The 23,386-nt window shown below is 39.1% G+C and overlaps 1 non-coding gene across 1 annotated transcript; it reads left to right on the top strand.

Moving 5' to 3' along the window:
* The first annotated feature begins 211 nt into the window (after window positions 1-211).
* On the top strand, window positions 212-313 carry LOC126963455 (U6 spliceosomal RNA). The gene has a single exon (XR_007729091.1). It is a non-coding gene; the product is annotated as a U6 spliceosomal RNA (small nuclear RNA).
* Window positions 314-23,386: the final 23,073 nt, after the last annotated feature.

Consider the following 23,386-nt stretch of genomic DNA (forward strand, 5'->3'; position numbering starts at 1 on the left):
TATGAAAACCAAAGCAATGAAAATATAAAAATATTACCATCCCCAAATAGATTACTTACAACTCTAATGCAAATCTCAGTAGATTACCCTGTACAATTTGATAAGAAAATGCTAAAATTTCCACGAGGGTGCAAAGGTCAGAAATAGACAAATTTTAAAGAAGGAGTAAATTGTGGAAGAATTTGTTTTACTGGATACCAAGATTTTTATAAAGTTATAGCAATTAAGATAATATGGTGTTTTGATATAGACAAGATTAGCATGCCCTCGACGCAAGGATGACACGCAAATTTGTGAAGCGTTCCATATTTTTGAGTCATCATGAACAGAGGAATAAAGGGCTCTTTTTGTCATTTTCTGAAAAATAATGAAAAATATTTTCCTTTCTTCAAGGAACTGAATATTTTGTAGCTGAAGGAATGGCTTCCAGAGAGTGTGAATAAGTTCAGTTATAAAAGATACCAGTGGGCCGGGCGCGGTGGCTCAAGCCTGTAATCCCAGCACTTTGGGAGGCCAAGGCGGGCGGATCACGAGGTCGGGAGATCGAGACCATCCTGGCTGACACGGTGAAACCCCATCTCTACTAAAAAAAAAAATACAAAAAGCTAGCCGGGCGAGGTGGCGGGCGCCTGTAGTCCCAGCTACTCGGGAGGCTAAGGCAGGAGAATGGCGTGAACCCGGGAGGCGGAGCTTGCAGTGAGCCGAGATCTGGCCACTGCACTCCAGCCTGGGCAGCAGAGCGAGACTCTGTCTCAAAAAAAAAAAAAAATAGATACCAGTGAAGAAAAATAAAATAAAATAAATAAAATGGGGAAGCATCCCTCCCTTGGTTTAAGACAAAAAAAGAAAATATAATATGGTCTTTCTACAATGATAGAGAAATACTACAATAAAATAGAATGGAAAACCCAGAATCATACCCATTCATAAAAACAGTAGATTTAAAACAAAACTGTCACTGCAGTCAATGGAAAAAGTATGACCTTTTCAATAAGCAGAACTTGGTTAATTATATATTCATAGTAAAAAAATATGTATTTGCATTGTTTATGTATTGTGTGTATATATATGTGTATATATGTATATAAACGTGTCTATATATATATATACACACACACACACATATATATACTTAAATCCCTAAAACATAGCTTCCTACTTTACATCATATAAATACAGGAAGTACTATAATTGTAAATAAGAAAGATAGGATAAATATATCTTTTAGATTCTAAAATATTTTCATTTTTGATTAAAAAAAAAAAAGTCTCCCTGAATAGGACTTAAAAGCATTAACTGTAAGTGAAAATGCTGGAAAAAAAAAAAAAAAGCTACAATTAAGAACTTTTATTTATCAAAGGAAAAATGGATAGACTAAAAAGGCACACCACAACAGGTAAAATATATTTATAGGCCGGGTGCGGTGGCTCATGACTGTAATCCCAGCACTTTGGGAGGCCGAGGCAGGAGGATCACCTGGGGTCAGAAGTTTGAGACCAGGCTGACCAACATGATGAAACCCCGTCTCTACTAAAAATACAAAAAATTAGCAGGGTGTGGTGGCAGGGGCCTGTAATTCCAGCTACTCAAGAGGCTAAGGCAGAAGGATCGCTTGAATCCGGGAGGCAGAAGTTGCAATGAGCTGAGATCACACCATTGCACTCCAGGCTGGGCAAGAGTGAAACTCCATCTTAAAAAAAAAAAAAAAAAAAATTACAAAATATATAACTGACAATGGCTTTACATCCAGAAAATATGCAATGTGAAACATTTACAAGCACTCCTGAAATTTGCATAATTTACTAAATGTGAATAAATTTATGTTCTAAGACTCAGAAGTACTATTTTCAAATATATTTCCCAACAGAAATATGTTCACATATGCCTGAAGATACATGTATAAGAGTGCTTAAGACAGTATTTTTTATTCAAGCCATAAACTGGAAAAATTACCTCAACAGTGGTTACAGATAAATAAATTGTGGTACATTCATTCAGTGTGGTACAGGAATCATAACAAATAAAATATCACTCATGCAACAAAATAAGTGATTCTCACAAAAATAAAGAACACCTAGAATTCTGCCTTTATAAAAGAAAAATAAATAGAAAAAAATGAAACTCCAGTGTTGAGGAACAAATGTGAGAGTGTAATATTACAAGGAAAAGGAAGTCAGTAATTTTCATAAAAGTCAGGAGAGAAGAGATTGGGAGTGAGCCCTCGAAGAGGTTCTAGAGTGGAGCGCTAGCACATTGGGTTTCCTGACTTGTGTGGTGCTGCGTTTGTGATAATGCATTGGGTTTTATTCTGTTTATCTATCTATCTATCTATCTATCTATCTATCTATCTATCTATCTATCTATCTGTCATGCACGTCCCTGTGAAGAGACCACCAAACAGGCTTTGTGTGAGCAACAAAGCTTTTTAATCACCTGGATGCAGGTGGGCTGAGTCCGAAAAGACAGATAGGAAGGGAGAGAGGGGTGGGGCCGTTTCATAGGATTTGGGTGGGTAGTGGAAAATCACAGTCAAAGGAGGTTGCTCTCTGGCGCGGCAGGGTGGGGGGGTCACAAGGTGCTCAGTGGGGGAGCTTTTGAGCCAGGATGATCCAGGAAAAGGAATTTCACAAGGTAATGTCATCAGTTAAGGCAGAAACAGGCCATTTTCACTTCTTTTGTGGTGGAATGTGATCAGTTAAGGCAGGAACCGGCCATCTGGATGTGTACGTGCAGGTCACAGGGGATATGATGGCTTAGCTTTGGCTCAGAGGCCTGACACTATCTATATATCTATCTCTTTGTTTTTGAGACAGGGTCTGGCTATGACACAAGGTGGAGTGCAGTGGCACAATCTCGGCTCACTGCAGCCTCGACCTCCCCAGGCTTGGGACCTCCCAGGCTCAGATCATTCTCCCACCTTAGCGTCCCAAGTAGCTGGAACCACAGGTGCGCACCACCATGCATGATTTGTATATTTTTTAATAGAGATGGGGTTTCACCATGTTGCCCAGGTTAGTCTAGAAAGATGAAGATTCACATGGTAGTGACATTTTTGTAAGGCAATATCTGATATATAATTCCTACTTCAAATTCCTTATTTATAAACTGGAATAAAAATAGCCCTGTTCATAAAAAAAGCCAAACTCTGTAAAATATTTGAAGAGGTTTATTCTGAGTCGGATTAGAGAAACATGGCCTGGGACACAGCTTCAGGAGGTCAGAAGAATATGTGCCCCGGGTATTTGGGTTATAGATTGGTTTTACACATGTTAACGGACAGGCATTACGGGCAAAGACATAGATCAATACACATAAGATACACATTGGGTCAGCCTGGAAAGGCAGGACGCTTCGAAGCAGGGAGCCTCCAGGCTCTAGGTAGATTGAAAGATTTTCTGATGGGCAATTGGTTGAAAGAGTTAAGCCCTGCTTAGAGAGTTAAAGTCAGCATAAAGAAATGCTTGAGTTAAGATAAGGGGGTGGGGGTGGTGGAAGCCCAGGCTCTTGTCATGTAGATGAAGCCTCCAGGTAACAAGCTTCAGAGAGAATAGAAGGTAAATGTCTCTTATTGGACCTTAAAAGGCTTCGGCTCTCTGGAAAAGACCTAGTAAAGGACCCGCATTCTTTTTACACATGCACGTTTACTTGCGCTTTTTACAGACTGCAAATTTCACCCACAAGAGATGGCTTTGCAGGCCATTCCAAAATTGTCAAATAAATATATTTTGAGGTAAAATGCTTGGATTTGCTTCAGGGTCTGCGATGTGTCATGTGATGCTATACCAGAGTCAGGTTGGGATTTGGTGTCTTACTGCTACAAGGAGCCTGCTTTGTCAGTCTTGAGATCTCTGTTTTAATGTGAATGCTGGTCAGTTGTGCCTGAATTCCAGAGGGAGAAGGGTATAATGAGGCATGTCTGCCTCTCCCTTCCTGGCATGGCCTGAACTCGTTTTCAGGTCTCTTTGCAATTCCTTTGGCCAAGAGGGCGGGACCATTCAGTCCATGGGGGACTAACAATTTTATTTTTGCTTTACAGTCTGTACCTCATGAAGTTGTTGGTATGTACTTTTAAATGGATTAGAACAGGAAAAAACACCTGGAATTGTGTCTGACACATAACAAGCACTCAATAAACGTTAGCTTTTGTTGCCATTACCCTAATTTTCAGTGTCATCCCTGTCGTAAAAGGATTTATATCTCTTCTTGTAGCATAAACGCAGGCAGATTTGGCACTTAAGAACTAATGATGAGTGAAGTAATCAACAATAGCTAATGTATACTGAAAAAAACAACATTAGGTTTTGTTTCTAGCCAACTTTCCCTATTATATTTTGCAGAAGCAAACAAATATATTATGGATTCTATCAAACGGTATAAAATACAGTGCTCCTTGGAGCACAATAGGGCTTTAAGTGCAAATACAATATTAGTAACACTGAAACTTTGGCAATGGCTAATCAATATTTTACTTGCTTCAGGGTCCAAAGCTACTTGATTTTTTTCTTTTTCTTTCTTTCATTTTTTGAGACATAGTTTTGCTCTTTTTGCTCAGACTGGAATGCAATGTCACGATCTCGGCTCACTGCAACCTCCACCTCCTGGGTTCAAGTGATTCTCCTGCCTCTGCCTCCCAAGTAGCTGGGATTACAGTCGTGCGCCACCATGCTCAGCTAATTTTTTATTATTTTTTCTTTTTTCATTTATTTATTTTTAATTATACTTTATGTTCTAGGGTACTTGTGCACAACGTGCAGGTTTGTTATGTATGTATACACGTGCGATGTTGGTGTGCTGCACCCATCAACTTATCATTTAAATTAGGTATATCTCCTAATGCTATCCCTCCCCACTTTCCCCACCCCACAACAGGCCCCGGTGTGTGATGTTCCCCTTCCTGTCTCCAAGTGTTCTTATTGTTCAATTCCCACCTACGAGTGAGAACATGCAGTGTTTGGTTTTCTGTTCTTGGGATAGTTTGCTGAGAATGATGGTTCCCAGCTGCCTCCATGTCCCTACAAAGAACATGAATTCATCCTTTTTTATGGCTGCATATTATTCCACGGTGTATGTGTGCCACATTTCCTTAATCCAGTCTGTCACTGATGGACATTTGGGTTGGTTCCAAGTCTTTGCTATTGTGAGTAGTGCCGCAATAAACATACGTGTGTATGTGTCTTTATAGCAGCATGATTTATTATCCTTTGGGTATATACCCAGTAATGGGATGGCTGGGTCAAATGGTACATCTAGTTCTAGATCCTTGAGGAATTGCCACACTGTCTTCCACAATGGTTGAACTAGTTTACGGTCCCACCAACAGTGTAAAAGTGTTCCTATTTCTCCACATCCTCTCCAGCACCTGTTGCTTCCTGACTTTTTAATGACTGCCATTCTAACTGGTGTGAGATGGTATCTCATTGTGGTTTTGATTTGCATTTCTCTGATGGCTAGTGATTGTGAGCATTTTTTCACATGTCTGTTGGCTGCATAAATGTCTTCTTTTGAGAAGTGTCCGTTCATATCCTTTGCCCACTTTTTGATGGGATTGTTTTTTTTTTTTTTCTTGTAAATTTGTTTGAGTCCTTTGTAGGTTCTGGATATTAGCATGAAAGCCAAAATTGACAAATGGAATCTAATTAAACTAAAGAGCTTCTGCACAGCAAAAGAAACTACCATCAGAGTGAACAGGCAACCTACAGAATGGGAGAAAATTTTTGCACTCTACTCATGTGACAATTTTTTAATATTTTTAGTAGAGATTTCACCATGTTGGCCAGTCTAGTCTCGAACTCCTGACCTCAGATGATCCACCCACCTTGGCCTCTCAAAGTGCTGGGATTACGGGCATGAACCACTATGCCTGGCTGGCTGCTCTTGACGATAAGAAAAATAGAGCATTTGGAGTCAATAAAAAGTAGAAAAAATCACATCTACAAACGTATGGAAAAAAAATAAAAGATAGTATTTTTCACGAGCGTCCATGTGAAGAGACCACCAAACAGGCTTTGTGTGAACAATAAAGCTTTTTAATCACCTGGGCGCAGGCAGGCTGAGTCCGAAAAGAGTCAGCAAAGGGAGGTAGGGGTGGGGCCGTTTTATAGGATTTAGGTGGGTAGTGGAAAATTACAGTCAAAGGGGGTTGTTCTCTGGGGGACACGGGTGGGGGTCACAAGATGCTCAGTCGGGGAGCTTCTGAGCCAGGAGAAGGAATTTCACAAGGTTACATCATCAGTTAAGGCAGGAACCAGCCATTTTCACTTATTTTGTCATTCTTCAGTTACTTCAGGCCATCTGGATGTATATATGCAGGCTTGGGCCCAGAGGCCTGGCAATATTTTAACCACCATTAATGTGGCAGTTTGTTTCTTGTAAATTTCTTTATGGATCTTGGATTTTATAATTTTGTAACACTATCTGAAGCTATTCTCTCAATGTTTTCTCATTATTTATATGATCACTGTCAAACATTTATGTGCCATTTATCAAAAAAAAAAAAAAAAACACAACTGCATTTACATTTCAACATGCAGTTTTTTAAGATCTTCCCCCAAGATCTGTAATTGACTTACTGACACTTCGTATGTGCTTCATATCATGGTCTTGTTATATTGTTTCTTTCAGCAATAGCATTTTGAGTGAGACTTCCTAGGTTGATTCACAGATATGGTTTTCTGCTATAAAACTGTCAGAGGCATGTGAATCAGGGCAACTCCATCTTGAATAGGGACTGGGTAAAATAAGGCTGAGACCTACTGGGCCACATTCCCAGATGGTTAAGGCATTCTAAGTTACAGGATAAGATAGGAGGTCAGCACAAGATACAGATCATAAAGACCTTGCTGATAAAACCAGTTGCAGTAAAGAAAAGAAGCCAGCTCTAACCCACCCAAACCAAGATGGCAACAAGAGTGACCTCTGGTTGTCTTCACTGTTACACTCGTTAGCCCCATGATAGTTTACAAATGCTACGGTAACATCAGGAAGTTACCCTACATGGTCTAAAGAGGGGAGGCATGAATAATCCACCCCTTGTTCAGCATATTATCAAGAAATAATCATAAAAATGGGCAACCAACAGCCCTTGGGGCTGCTCCATGGAGTAGCCATTCTTTCATTCCTTTACCTTATTAATAAACTTGCTTTCACTTTACGGACTTGCCCTGAATTCTTTCTTGCACAAGATCTAAGAACCATCTCTTGGGGTCTAGATCCAGACCACCTCCCTGTAACAAAAGGGCTGACAGACATAACCTACTTTTACATGAAATATTCTTAACAGCACTTTAAGTAAAACGTTTCAGAAATCTCCAAACACCCTGTTTCTCAGTGAATTCTTAACCTTGAAACTTCCTTTTTCCTCCTTCATTGAGACCTAGCATAATCCTTTTTAATCGTATGTGTATACAGACCCACCCTTATATTCATTATCACATTATTTATTAAATGTGCATTCTTAATGTAAATGCCAAATAGTATTCTTGGCATCAGATGTCACAAGAAAATAAAATCCCAAAGATATTGTGAGAATTTAAAGTATTGTTGGAGAAAGGACATATCTTTGATCTTCATTGAATTTCCACACTATCCTAGAATGTGATTTATTTTTATCTCATGCCCGAAGTAAGGAAATTATTTTGTTGTGGATTCACTGAGATAAGAGTCAGAGGTGTTTGGCCCCAACTTCAGGAGAAAAACTTGTGGTTGCAGCTCAGAACAGAGACCTCGCCCAAGGATCTGCTTCTCTTTACACACGACTGGATCTGCTTCTCTTTACACACAACTGTTTTCCTTTTGAGGCTACACCCCCCTTCTGTGAACTCCCTAAGGATATTAGAGATGTTATCATGCTAAGAGCTTCATGCCACACAGAGATGGTAGTGATCAGAGCTTTGCGAAGCCATCCTCCTCACACAGTCCTGGGAGTGAAATCCAGACTGAAGCTTGGCTTGTCCATCAGCAAAGGTATCCTTTGTTCTATGACTGGGAGAAGATGGCTTCTGTGAAAATACTGCTTTTCATTTCACCAGACCTCAAAGTGATGCAGAAAAATATTTTGCCCTCTCATCTGTGCTTCTTTACCTTTCACGGCAGGGCTAATTTTTCAGTTCTAATGACAACTTCACTATAACATCAATCAAGTATAAAAGCCGTCTCTGTCAGAGAGGAAAGACCCTTTATGCAAACAAAATTTGATGAGGAAAAAAAAGTTAAGCCACATAGCAATTAGAAACACATTTTGGATGTATTTTTTTCCTCTAATTTCAAGGGCAAAAACAAAGAAAAATTACTTTTAGGGCAACGGCACTTGTGTTCTCAGACTATGCCAAATGTGTCCTATGTTTCCAACGTGCTTCCTCCGTTTAAAGGTATACTCTTTCATTTAGAAATACTTTACCTCAACAAACTCTTAAGGAATTTGGGTGGGAAATGTAAAAGTTAGAAACATTTAAATTATTAAAATTAAGTATTTAAAATTCAACATATATACGTTTTATTATATGTTGATATCACACAAAGGAAAACAGTCCTGTGTAAAGAGAAGCAGATCCTTGAGCAAGATCTCTGAGGTTTTACCATGATAGCTGAATCTACGAAATAGATTTGTTCGATAAATATTTATGATTAACTCAATGATCTTACTTTTAAAAACACAAAATGAATTTCAATCTATAAAAATATTTTTATGGAATGAGAAAGTAAGTCTGTATGAATTAGAAATCAGAAGAACTAATTTTTGTACAATAAGGAGGCATGAGACAAATTAACTGCATTAAAGCTTGCAGGAATCTCAGCAAATAAGCTCATGGAGAAAAAATAGCAACATTTTATTTTACTATGAAGATTGATATATTTGCCCTAATTATGTCTTCTGTAATTGTTTCCTGTTTTTCCAGATATTTATTATCAAATAATCAGGCACAGTTAATGTAAAATATGTGTTATTTTAAAACATTAACAGTAGACCCTCAAACTGCGACCTTATAGATCCGAAGTACCATATGTAGATATTGACCCAGTCACACTCTATAGCAGTGTCTTTTTTTGTTGTTGTTATTGTTTTGTTTGTTTTGTTTTCTGTGAAGGGCAAAAGAGTAAATAGTTTAGGCTTTGAGACCCTAAGGTCTGCACTGGTTCAACTCTGTAGCGTTGGTAGCCCATATGAAAATGAATGGGCACAGCTGTGTTCCAATTAAAATTTTTTAAATAAATGTAGGCAGTGGGCTAGCTTTGTTCTGCAGGCCATAGTTTGCTGACCCCTTTTCTGTAGCATCTTTTTCAAATAGTCATACCTCACGTGCTTTAAAATCATCTGGATTTTCTTCAGGGGTGATTTCAGTTTTTACAGTGACTGAACATTATAAATTAGAGATTTTCTTTAAGAAAAAGGAACAAAATTGTGAATATAACTTATTTAGGAAGGTAGCTATTTAGTGTTAGAAATGAAATCATACCATAAAATTATAAAATCCATAACATATTATAGTATTTCTATCAATTGTCTGAAATATCTCACTAACACATCTTTTCTATATTTTTTGGCTCATACTTTTTCATCTCTTTTTGATTTGTAACGTCACTTTCTACAGGGGGAGTAGAAAGTTCATGTCCACTTTTCTAACACACTCATTAAACTTTGTTAGTAATAGGTAAAAATAAATTGTTTTCCATATAATATGGATGTGGTATTGGTCATGTCCTGCAAATAATCCAGGACTACTATCAATTTTGAAAAATAAAAATAAAAAAAGCAGCAAGCAAAAACCCCTCCAGCAAATGTCCACTGTAGACCCATGAGGTTTGAATGTATTTTCCACCTACCTGTCCCGGCTCTGCACATTTCTAACGCGGTTTTCTCTGCATCCTCCACGTGTTTTCTTCCCTGTGCGCCAGCATGGAAACCCACTGAGCTCCGCACATGTGTGACGGGTGATTGGACTGGCTGAGCCGGGCAGGAGAAGGCTCTCCCCCACCCACAAGAAATATCGGGAGATGGTTCGGCAATTGCTTTGCTTCTCTGAGGGTGATAATCCGGCAGTGCCAGGGTGGCGCCCTTTCCTGATGGTCCACACCCGTTAACATCAAAATGTTCACTGCGGGCCCCGGGGAGAAGAAACTTTCTGGGGACGCCTACTAAGAGATGCAAATGAAGATGTAGGATCTTCCGGGTACACAGCACCGGAAACGGGAAGAAAGCCTCAGCTGGACCGGTCTGTCCGTCCCTAAGCACACTGCGCTTGCGCATTTCCCAGAGCAAGGTGGGGGCTCTGCGCATGCGGACAGTGCACCCTGAGGGAAGAATCATGGGAAAGGGGGGAACCTATCAAAATCTTAGGATCACAGTTAAACCGGACACTTGACCTTCCCTCTTTAACCTTCATGTGCCTGCTTGGGTCTCTTCCAAGGGCACCTTTCGTTCTTTCCTGTTCTAAGGCCTCTTGAAGTAAACTTCCATTCCTGCCCTAGAACTTGCCTCGGTCTCTTTTCCTGCTTTGTGCCCGTCAGTCGAATTAGTAAAATTGTTTTTTTCTGAGGAGGCAAGGGCTGAAGTTGCTACGAACCCGTTGGGATTTGAGCTGGTAACTCAGGTCTCTGCCACCGGTAACACGTGGGTGCTGCCAGGGTCCTGGTGCTGTGAATCAACCTAGAGAAGAACGGGCCAGAACCATCCCTATAGGTAGAAACTATCCCTATAGGCAGCAGGAAGCGGCTTCACCAAACTGAACTCAGAAGTGACCACGGATAAGTCACAGACCGATGTCTCACTCAAAAAAAACCAAATTTATTACCAAGTCAGTTTCCCATAACGGATTCTCCCAAACAGCCATGTCCATTACAAAGGGAAGTGTGATGGTGGGAAAGTCATGGCCAAAGGAAGATCTTTAGTAAGAACTGAAACATCCTACGTTTGCAGAGTTCACAAAGACATTCGACCGTGTGTGTGTGCCTGGTCTTCTCCCAGATCCTTGGATGCACCTGTTGTCAGAAAAGGTCACCAGAGCGTTAGCCCCATTCACATCCTAGCAGAGTCACGTCCCGATTTCCTTCAAATGGAGACCTCGACCCCCATCCCGGATCAGGGGATTGTGAATCTGTGGGCACATGGTCTGGAAGGGCTATGTAATGATCAGAACAACGTTCTGATAGGTCCTCAGCAGCCTGGGCCTCCTCTAACATCCAGGGTCGATAAAGATGTCTGGACAACCAGAGATGTACCTCATTCCAGAATATTGCACAAGCACTCTAGTTATAGAAAATCTTCCCTTGTTTGAATCAAAATAAACTATTAAATTTGGGTGTAAGTGATATACGCTTGTATTTTATCAGTGGGTGTATTCGTAGATGCTAAGGAGTTATTTGTTACATCTGTAAGTTTATATTGACAATTTCATAATTATTTTAGTTCACAGTTTAAATTTCATAGAGATTTCACACCTTTTGAATACTTATGATAATGCACATATACAAAATATTTTTTCTTTTTCGTATGTATTTAATTCAGTAGCTACATAGGTGAGTAGGTAGATAGATAGATATATAGATATTCACAGTGGCTCTTAAGAACATACTTGGTACATGTACCTTGCAATGTATTTATAAATTATCAACGTAGTTGAATAAATAAATGAGCATATAGATTATCTTATTTGAGCATCAAAAAAGCCTTTGATGTAACTTGGGCTCAAAATGAAAGAAAATTTGCCAGTGTTGATGCAAGAAATGTATTGCAAAATTTGGACTGGTCCCCAGATCTCTGGACTCCTAATTCTGGTCAACTATTCGTCCTTTCAATTACCTGAAAAAAAGAGATTCCACGTCTTCTTTCAGATGGGTAAGTGCAAATTAAACATTCATCCTGGACACTAAGCTATTTTTGAAGCCTTGAAAATAGCAATCACGTGGCTAGTCACTGGTATTATTAAAGATTTATTGCATCCTACTTCATATATTCCAAGCAGTCTCCTAAAAGTCCTTTATAAATATTAACTTACTAATTCCTCATCAAAGTGCCATAGAGAACCCCTGTTATTATCCATATTACAGGTGAGGAAACTGAAGCACAGGTGGTTAAGCAGCTTCCCAAACCCATTCAGCCAGAATGTAGAGAGGCTTAGGTTCACATCAGTACCGGTGGGTTCTGATTTCATATTTTCTATCAGGTATTATGACAGTCTGATTCTCAAACACACAGACCTTGTGGAAAATGCAAATCCTAGAGTTTGAATTACCTAGATAAAAACGAATCTTTGCCGGGCGCGGTGGCTCAAGCCTGTAATCCCAGCACTTTGGGAGACCGAGACGGGCGGATCACGAGGTCAGGAGATCGAGACCATCCTGGCTAACATGGTGAAACCCCGTCTCTACTAAAAAAAATACAAAAAACTAGCCGGGTGAGGTGGCGGGCGCCTGTAGTCCCAGCTACTCGGGAGGCTGAGGCAGGAGAATGGCGGGAACCCGGGAGGCGGAGCTTGCAGTGAGCTGAGATCCGGCCACTGCACTCCAGCCTGGGCGACAGAGCGAGACTCCATCTCAAAAAAAAAACAAAAAAACAAAAAAACAAAAAAAACACGAATCTTTGTTTGAACTATGGTCGCTTAAACTATCCAATAAACAATATATATCAATATCTAAAATGGCCTTACCAGTCTTCTTGCGAAATCAGCTTTTTTAATATGGTGGCAGTTTGTATTTTATTAATCAACATAGGGCTGGCCTGTCTTGGCTATTATGACTTAAAGGAAATTTCCTATCCCTCCTGGACATCGGCAAGTTCATCTGTAAATCATGTGGAAAACAGAATATAATTCATAAGCGGCCAAGGAGATGAAATGTCTGCTGTGTAAGCATCTCCAGTATATGGTCGATATTCTCAGCATTCACTCAGTACGTTTTCTTCACTTATCATGGAGCTATGTTTGTAAGGTCTCAAGTCATCACAAGGCTATTTTTAAATGCCCCCATCACTTTTGAATTGTTTCCCAATCAGTGACTTGCAAGCTCTCCTTTAACTTTTAATCTTCTTTGACATTTCTTGACCCTGCCTTTGTTTGTGTTTTCTCACCATAAATATCTCTGTCTAGGAGAAACCACTCATCAGTCAAGGTCTCATCACATCTTCGCTCCCCCGAGGCTCCTCCTATTTGGTGGGATTAGAGCTAGGATCGCCTGAGGCCATGTAGATAGTTCAATAAACTGCTTAAGAAAACAGCCCTGCCCTTCTTTTACAAGCGATCTCTGGCCCTCATTTCCGGCAGTTGCTATCCCAATCAATACTGGTATCTGAGTAATTAAAGGCTTCCAGGTTTAGAGTTCTTGCCTTCTTGCAGACTCTCCTTATCTACAAAAACTCTGCCTTACACATTTGCTTCCACTGTCCTTGACTTTTGCAGCCGCAATCCACAATTACGTTGCTATTTTTTATTCCAAATTGACTGCTGTGTCAGGTGAGCTATTTAAAAGATTTTTGCTCGTACGATCCCTACTGTGGCCCACCCTGATAAAATTTGACAGAGCCATTTGGTTTGTATCTGTTATCTTAGTGCTAAACTGAATTCCCTTCCCCTCCTCATGCATCTTTCCTGGATAAATAAATCCATCGTCATTGGATTAGGCTCGCCCCTTCGTTAGCTCTCCGAAAAAGTGACTCCAGAAAACTCCGTTTACCGTCTCGGAAGCTCCCTCTGTAACGCTGCCTTTCTGATGATCAATATCTGCACAATAAATGAAAAATTCAGTCAAGCCCAGCCATGACTGCAGGGATGTGAATATCTGATATTACATAGATCACCAAATGTTATACAAAATTTTGAAAATCTGAGAAATGCTTCAGATGTTTTTCCTCAGACATCTCCACTCACTGAGGCTGAAAGGCTTTCTATAAATTATGCAAGATGGCAATCACATCATTCTGAATTTACAGAAGCCCAGATGTTCTTTTTACAAAACTGAGAGTCTATGGGCAGGACAAGTGAGGGAGAAGACATTAAGGGAGAAATGATGGAGATAAATAAAAACAGAGCTGAGTAGTAAGAAAGAGGGTGCGGTTTTAGTCAAGGCTACTCTGTGAAATGGCTCATAAGAGCCTTGCCAACAACTGCAAATATCTCCACTAACTGTAAAGAACCATCACCACCCACCAGCAATAGCCATCACCACCCACCAGCAGCAACAGCCATCACCACCCACATCCAGAAACAGTCATTGCCACTACCACCCACCAGCAGCAACAGCCATCACCTCCACCACCCACCAGCAGCAACAGCCATCACCTCCACCACCCACCACCAGCAACAGGCATCACCTCCACCACCACCCACCACCAGCAACAGCCATCACCTCTACCACCCACCAACAACAACAGCCTTCACCACTACCAGCAGCAACAACCATCACCACCCAACAGCAACAGCCATCACCACCCACGACCTGCAACAGCCATCAACCACTACCACCAGCAACAGCCATCAACCACTAACACCTACCAGCAAAAGCCATCACTGCCCACCAGCAACAGCCGTCACCACCCACCAGCAGCAGCCATCACCACCCATTAGCAGCAGCCATCACCACCCACCAGCAGCAGCCATCACCACTAACCACCTCCTTAAATGTAGGAGCCCATGGAAGATGGTGCTGGTCAGGAAAGAGCCATGGAGCAATAAAAAGACAAGTCAGGTGGTTAAAAAGAGTTCGAAGGTTTAACCAGCAGAGGTCAATCCTTTGCTTACAAAGAAAATAAAAACTAAAGTGGGAAGTTCATGCCACTAGGAAAGACAAGGAGTCTGTAGATATCTCTCTTGAACACAAAGTCATTTCAGGAACAGCATAAAGAAAAGATTATAACCATCATCGAAAATAACACATTAAAAGTAGAATCGGTCTGTTCTTGCTATGATAGTTTGCTTTACTCACATTCACAAATAAAGACACAATGGTTCATGCATCAGATCATGTGACCTTCACAAAGTCACACAACAGCTGAAGTCAGTACATACACCCAGGCAGCCCAGAGTCAAAACCGAAAGTCTTTCACCGCGTCCACTACCATGGCTTCAATTTTCAACAAAAATGACTGTATTCAACAAAGAGTTAAAACATTCCGCATGAGTGAATCTTTGTAAATTTTCCACTTCCAGCTTTAACACTCTAAAAACTGCCCAGGTAATTGTACATAATACTAAGGGGGAGCAAAAGAAAAAAAATCAATAAAAGATTATATAATTGTATTTCTTATCTTCCAGTGCTGAAGCTATCCATAGAAAATCTAGTTCTCAGAAGACACCCAACCTTGACAAGGTGAGCCTGGATTTGCCGTGGAGTAGCTTGTGATTTTTGAAGTGTTATTATGACGATTGCCATTATGGAGTTGTAGCTGTACCTTTTAATTTGGTTGTCAAGGGAGACAGGGAGCAATAATTAAGGCTAAAAGATGGAGAGTGGAAACCTTATTAAAGGATATATTGAAGACGGGAATTTGATCTGAGAATTAGATTCTGATGAGCGCTGTTACTGCAGCCTGGGCACTCCTGAGTGACAGAGGTACCGCACAGGCAATTACAGCAACAGACGTCTCCCTAATCTTTACAAGCCCAAACTCACTGCCACATCCATTTAAATTAATTTTTATGAAGCCTGAAAATTTATAGCTTCACCAAATTGGAGATTTGTTTGTTTATTGTTCATAGGAAATATTTTTAGGGGAGCAAATAACGCTGAAAGCCATCATGTCTGTCTTGCTTGTCTTTTTAACTTGTAAAATTAATGCGATGAGATGATCTGAAGGCGGCTGACTTTATGAAGCTGATGGGTCCTTGGCAGCCAAACATGATTATGATTATCAGTGGAAGGTCACAGCAAAGCATGTAAAAGTCACAGCTGATTCAGGAGCTCCCTACATTGAGCAAAGGATTGGGGGAAAAACTAAATCATAGGCTTGTGCTGTTTGGTGTTATAAGTCAGAAATCAGTCTTCCTTGCCTTGCTGAAACTGAAATTTTCAGGAACGGATTTTAAACAACTTTGGACATAGTTATTTCAAGATGTCTGTTTCGTAGAGATAGCAATAGTTCATTACCATGCGCCCTGAAAACCTATTTTAAGGAGTACTTTGCTGCACAAAGATTAATTTCCTACATAATTTTTTTCCCTCCCAGTAACAGTAATGTAAATAATTGTTGTACCTTAAATTGGCATTATATTTTGATGGCCTAGTTTTTAATATACAAAGAACTGTTCAGTGTAACTGTTCAGAACCACGGAAATAGAGAGAGAAAATAGGAATCTTTGGGAACAGCTCTCCATTTAAATCCCCGTTTATTGTTCTGATAGAGAGTGCTGGCTAAAGATGTTTCACCATAATCATAATGACTGAACCATGATTGTTTTACAAGGAAGCTTCAAAAAATATCAGACACTTTTGTTGGCGATTTGGATATGGTGAAATCTGAAAACCCACCCTGAATAAAAGTATCCTGTTAATTCCCATCTGTCAAGACACTTATTTCCTGTTAAATTTATATAATAGGGCTTTTATACATATATAAAGTTGAGCAACACTCTGTGATATTACCTAGTGATAATTTTATAAGCTCACCTAGTAATGAAAGAGTATTAATATCACCATCCTACAAAATAAAAGTCAGTAGATAGTACCTGTAGATAATGGAAGAAGAAATAACATGTGGTCTTAATAATGAATGTGGAAAATACTACAAAGAGTAACATTTCTATATATTGGAGAGGAACTGGGGAAAATGGGGAGTAGCTGAGTCCTCAGTACATGGGGATATTAGTTATAATGTCTCATATTAAGCAGCATAAAACTATTACTTAGGGACATGGTGATTTAATATCAGAAGTAATTAAATGATTTTAGTAGCTATCTTTGGGGGCACAGAAATGGGGATAAAGGTGCTTCAGAGGGGGTGGGAGAGAGATTTTCATTTATTTTTTTAATGATGTTCAAATATTTCTATGATAAAACATTTAAACATACATTTAAAATTATATATGTACATTATATATAGCAGTGTGTGCCATAAGCTACTAATTACTATGTCAAATGATTCAGCTTATGTTTTTTTGTGAAGCTAAATATTCTGCAAAGAAACACTGCTAACACATTATCTTACTTTTTGTCAATTTTAGTATGATGATGAGTAACTCATGAGTCAATATTACTGAACATCCTGCAGATAAAACTTGAGTGGTAATACCTAGGGTATCAGTGTATTGAGTTTCCAGTTAGCGTAGGCATTTAGGAATGCGAACAGGCTACGTGATCTGGAGGCCCTGCTGTGATTACCTGTGCGTGTTGTGGTGCCTTGTTGGAGAAAGGCGCCGTCTTCTCTACCAGCCCCACGATAGCTCCGAGTAAACAGCCCTGTGTTACCTCTTTCCTATTACTGTGGGTGCAGCTCAACATAGATTAAAGGCAGAGACAGCAAGAGGTTACAACGGGGATCCAACCACACCCTCTGCTCTTGAGGCAGGGAGGGCATACTGACTTGTTCCCTCGTGCAAGCCCTGAGGCTCCTGTCCTGGTAGACGACGCGTCCCTTGCACCCTCGTGAAGGAGCGCCCGGCTCTGTTGCAAGATGAGCAGTCCTCCAGGACACCAGCAGACCACCATGTGGTTACAAGTTCCTGTCACCGGGGACAACCCTTGAAAGAGAACAAAAATCCCTTATTTCTGATGGAATCCCCACCCCCAGTCTCCAAACAATCAGTATCAAAAGCCCAAGAAGCTGTTAGCTGCAAACTCCCGCCTTGGGTGTGGTCGGGGCCTCTCTGGGCTCCTGCGTGTGCAGCTGGGCTTAAGGTTTAGCTTACAGTGGAAAAAGCTTATGGAGGAATAAGTGACTACTTTTTCCTCACATTAATAGTGAAAAACACACCTCTAAGTGGAGAATTTCTACACTAATGACACATGTGGTGCGTGTTGGAGCTGGCAGGCACTGAGCATACGCGCCAAGCACAGGTCCACATTTACCTCCTGGATCTCACCAGCATTTTATGAAGATGGATGTGCAGTTCCTGTGAAAGGAATTCCCCTCGAGGCACCAGGGGCTGCCTGTCCCTCTGAGCAGCCTGCTCTGCCCTCAGAGTGGGCTTTCACTTTACAATACATTTCTGTGCCTCCTGTTACCTTGGACTCACTCTCAAATTCTTTTGTGCCGCAAAGTAAAAAAATCGAAACCAGCCCACCCACCTACCTCACTCTCAGACTGCCCTCTGCCTCTAGACCTTTCTCCTGAAAGCCATGAGGAGGGAATGAGCATTCTCAGTCTGGGTCAGAGTTGAGCTGGTGACCTTCTATAACCTCAAGGGCTGTGCGTTTGCTCAAATGTGTTACATGCATGTTGGGCTGAGGCTTGCTAGATTGTTATTTATCAGCCCTTGCAGTGAGGATGTATCAGATCAATTGAAGGAAGAGTCGGGCTTTGTAAAATGTGATGGAAAAAATTCGATGTTGGGAAGGTCTTAGTTTATGATGCGAAGTCTTCTGTCCTATTATTTCTCACAAGCTCACGCTTGCTGTGCGTTTACAGAGGTAGTGAGCACTAATCGAGGATCCAGAGACAAGTGTGTGATCTCAGCTCAGCCGATGATCAGCCTGAGATCTTGGCAAAATTACTCAAGGGACTGTGTGCTTCTTCCTCAGTTACATATGGTCACTGCTACCTTCCCTACGTCACACTTCTTTCTGTTTGTTCAGTCAACACCATGGTGTGTCCAGGCAGTAAGGACATGGTCTTCATTACCTGGCTCCATCAAACTTCAAATCTGGGGGCGGGGGGGAATAAAGATCCCAAGCAAGCCCTGCATGAATGAAAAGATAGGTCATCTTCCTGATTGAAAATACTTAACATTATAAAGGTATTTTAATTCACCCCTCTAGAAAATTTAGAATACAAAAATTCAGCTACATTACTTGTAATGGAACTTAGTAAGCTAACTCTAATATTAGACAGAAGAATATGTACAAAATGAGTCCAGAAAATGTTGAAAAAGAACAATAAAAGGGGTTGGAAAGACTAAATATGAAAACATCCTATTAAAATACAGTAATTAAAGTAGTAAAAATAAAATAAAAATAAAGAGAAAAATCAGTCAACGAAGAAAGGAAGGACTCTGCAAGCCTGGTGTTAGGATAGTAATAACATATTTATCAAAGTTTTAAAATAAAAAACAACCGCTAACACAATACACACATATAAATATATACATGGAACAAAAAGTTAGAGAAGATAAACACAGACAGTTGGGTTTTTGAAGAGGAATTCCTGATGCTTACAGGTATTACACAAATATAAATTAATGCAGGTTAGAGAGTAGTAATTTAATGTTCAAATTAGACTTAAAAATATATACTCCAATAAGAAGTATAAAAATTATTGAAAATGGCTGACTTCAACAATCCTTTCCCAAGCATAAGTTCCAAATGCTCTCAGTTCTTTCATGAAACTGATTATGTAAGCGAGATATTTAAGTTTTTTTCTTGAGCATAAAAAATGGGATATACAGACAGGTGTGTGTGTCTGTGTGTGTATGATATTATATGTATATATGGTATATATAGTTATATATACATACATAGTTTTTATTAGAGATACTGCATAACTCTGATGCTAACACAGTAAAAGGTATGATATTATGTTTGCTGAAGAAAAGTAGACATCTTTATGAAATGAAGACAAGTGTTTAATTAAATTGTTAGAAATTCTATCTTGCAGTATATTAAAATGATACCTGAATATGAATTATGAAGATGGCTTCACACTAGAACCTTATAAATAATATTAGCAGTAAGTTAAGTAGAAACATACATCATTATCTCAATAGATTTATAAAACATTTGAAAAAGTATACAATTTTAAATGTGTATCTGATATAACAATTACTAAACTAAAAGCATAGGAATTTTATACCATTTAATTATATTCATTGCTTTTTCCTGAAATTTTTAATAATCTTATTTTGTCTACATATATATAGTCAAAATTTTATTGAAGAAATAAAGTATGATAAGAAATCATCATGAAGTGGGTTTGTTCATCAAAATTTCTTCAGGGCTTTTCTTTCTGAGGACTTGGGGTCACCATGCATTAAAAGACTTTCTAATCCTCAAGTTTATTAACTTACAATGTTACATGCATACACAAACACATACGTAAACACACACACATGAGACTTCCCCTTTCTCCCAGGAGCTGGTTGCTTACATGAAATATTGAACAAGTTCTTTCTGAGCTCACAGATAATAAGAAAGTAAAATGTTTGCTTGGAACAAGGGTAACAGTCATTAGAAAAGACACTTTATCTGCGGTTATATTCCGCACTCATGATAAATCAGAGGTGCTTTTCTAAAACCAGCTTCTGTGAAGCATTCTCCACAAGTCACCAACAAGCGTCATAAAAAGATTTTTCAATAAGGAGAAAGAACATGACCTAACTGTTCGAAAGAACACTGACAGGAAAGACAATATCATCTTTTCCTTTGGATAGTAAGTGTGAAACAAAGGAATCCTCTTTTAAACAAACGTCGGTGGCTTCTAAAGCGTGGGTCTTTAGTCTGTGATTGCTGGGTTCCTAAGGAGCCTCCTGGCCGTATGCGTGCATATTTTCAGCGTCTGTTTCCGTGCATTGCCGTTTTACAGATGTTTCACCAGTTGTCTCATTATTGTAGGCGCGCTTGGGAAACAGGATACAGGAAGGAATGCTTGCCCACGGTGTTTTGTTCACCGCCCAAATGTCTCAGAAAGTGAGGACAGTGTTGACTGTCAGGCAGAGGAGAGAAGGCAGAGATGTCCATCAGTGCCTGAAGTAGCCCATTCACTGGTCCTACCTCCCGATTGCCTCCAGCATCTTCCTCAAGCAGCTGCAGGCTGTGCAGGAGTCCCAGTCCGGGACACATTTGCCCGTGGGGTTGGGTGGACCCCCTTGGTCCCCCTCCATTATGGACTCTCCTGTTACAGCTTCCCTGTCTGATGAAGTTGAGCTCTTTCCTCCAGACCATTGTCTGCTCAACCTGTTATTTTCATGCACATTGGAAACAAACAAACAAACAAACAAAACTTAGGAAAATCATCAGTTTGTAACATTTGTCCATCATTTTTCTTGTTTCAACATTGGAACAAGACATGCTGGCATTGACGTTGTTGCCTTATAAATACCACAGAATGATTTTATTTAAGCAAGCATACATTTTCCAATGGCTTCTAAAGGTTTGTCTAGACTACAAATTAAGTTGGCTTATATTAACATTGATTACATATAAAACGCTATTTATCATTACATCTATCTTCATTGAATGTATAGTAGACAATTGTGGTTTATAACTTGTGTATTCTGTGTTACATATAAAATTTTAACTTTCAAATTTCCCTTTTATTCAAACTTATTTTTATTTGCATAACTCAAATGCATAGGATTACATTTATATTCAATGTGCAAACATTACCCACAATTAGCTTTCCTCCACTTCTTGTCTCTCTCATGTGATAATGCCAATATATCTCTTATTGTATCAAAATATATTCAGCTTTTCAAAAAATGGGTATATATTGTAATGAAGTTCTGCATAATTCTAGGAGTAATTCTAATAGAGTCCAGGCCAACCTCAGACTCATGAAATTATTTTACTGTAAAATTTGCAACAAATGAATATGAAAAAGTTGAAATAAATGAAGTATGATAAGTCTTTTTGGTAATGAATGCAATATTTCAGAAGAGTCTGTACGTACTAATGTGATCAATATAGAAAGAGAAGAGATATTCTAAACTTGAATCCAGGACAATTCAAAATTTAGAACAAATTTTGGATTTATTCCAACTGATAGAAGTTTATTATTTCATCTAATGTAGTTAAAAACAAAGCAAAGAAGAACAAAAACCTGTCCAGCTGTGAGGAGTTAATACTTAAGAGAATATCAATCACGAGACCTGATAGATGAAAATGTTCTTAAAGAAAAGCAGACCTGAATGGCAATGGTTCAGTTGCTGTTAAGAGACTGACTTCACACTATGAGCATAGAACAGAGTACATATATGTAAATTTTATGATCAAGGAAGGTTATGTGAACAATAATGAAGTGGGGAGAAATTCACAGGAGGGTATTTTGTCCATATGTAGTTTGTGTGTAAGTAAAACTTATGAAGTGTCCAAATCATGGTGATCAGCCCTTCCATCTTTAGAAAGTGGAGACTCTTCTGGTTAGGACACAAAGCATCCTGGGAAATCACGAGCCCATGAAACACACAGGATCTCTGAAGTTTACCGGTGCATTTTAATGTTCAGAGTAATGATTTTCATTAGGCTGCCTCTTAATTCCTTCCCGCCTGGGAAAATGTTTCTCACCTTAAGAAATTATAAATCTGTTAGAAAATTCTGATTAAGTCACCTTATAGAAATAGAATTTTCATACACTGGAACATTTCTAAATGTATCCTGATATAAGTTTTAGATAGCAGGAAGTTGTAAACATGAGCTTTGTAGGCAAGATAAAAGGATTAAACCCTGGCCCTTTACGTTGAATATTTAGATGACTGTGGACAATTAATTCAATGTTATGCTCAGTAGGGTATAAGCAACACACGTAGCAGTCCCAGTGAAGAATACAAACCTTGTGTCTCAATTTTCTAGAATAAAATAAAATTAAAATGTGTTTTATATATCCATGTGAAAGTTAAAAAAATGTTGTATATAAATTATAGTAATTTTTCAGGTTGCTCATTTTCAAAATCAAAAAATTACTTCAATAGAAAGAAAATAATGAATATAATGTTTCTATATAATTCAGTCATTTAATAGTTAAATTTTGTGAATGTGTATTTGTTTTATTTTGGATTGTCTTAACTAGATTCTGTTAATTAATCTCAAGATATTTTTCACCTAGTGAAATCATTAAACATTGTGTTCGTTCATGATCTCTTTGACACCTTAAAAAACATCTTCACTTTGACAATACATAGAAACTAGTTTCTGTCATTAATGCTGTATCTTTTTAAAATTGAATTATATTGTGTATATTTAAGGTATATAAATAATGTTATAGGATATATATACACACACAGTAAAAAGGTTACTGTAGTGAAAGAAATTAACATATGTGACCTCACAGTTACCCATTTTTTCGTATTTTTGTGTGTGTGTGTGTGTGTGTGTGTGTGGCAATGCCAGGTAAAATCTACTTCTTCAGCATGAATTCCATACAGTATGACTGTATGACCTGTGGTCCTCACACGACACGTTAGTCCTCCAGGCCATCTGGTATCGTCTGTCCTGGTCTCCCCATGTCCTCCCCATGCAGGATTTTGAGTACACCTGCTTTCTTGATTATACTATTTATTTCCAGTGCACAATACCTGTGTTTTTTTTTAAATTTAAG

The sequence above is a fragment of the Macaca thibetana genome, chromosome 9 (genome assembly GCF_024542745.1).
Source record: "Macaca thibetana thibetana isolate TM-01 chromosome 9, ASM2454274v1, whole genome shotgun sequence".
In the NCBI taxonomy this organism is placed as follows: domain Eukaryota; kingdom Metazoa; phylum Chordata; class Mammalia; order Primates; family Cercopithecidae; genus Macaca; species Macaca thibetana.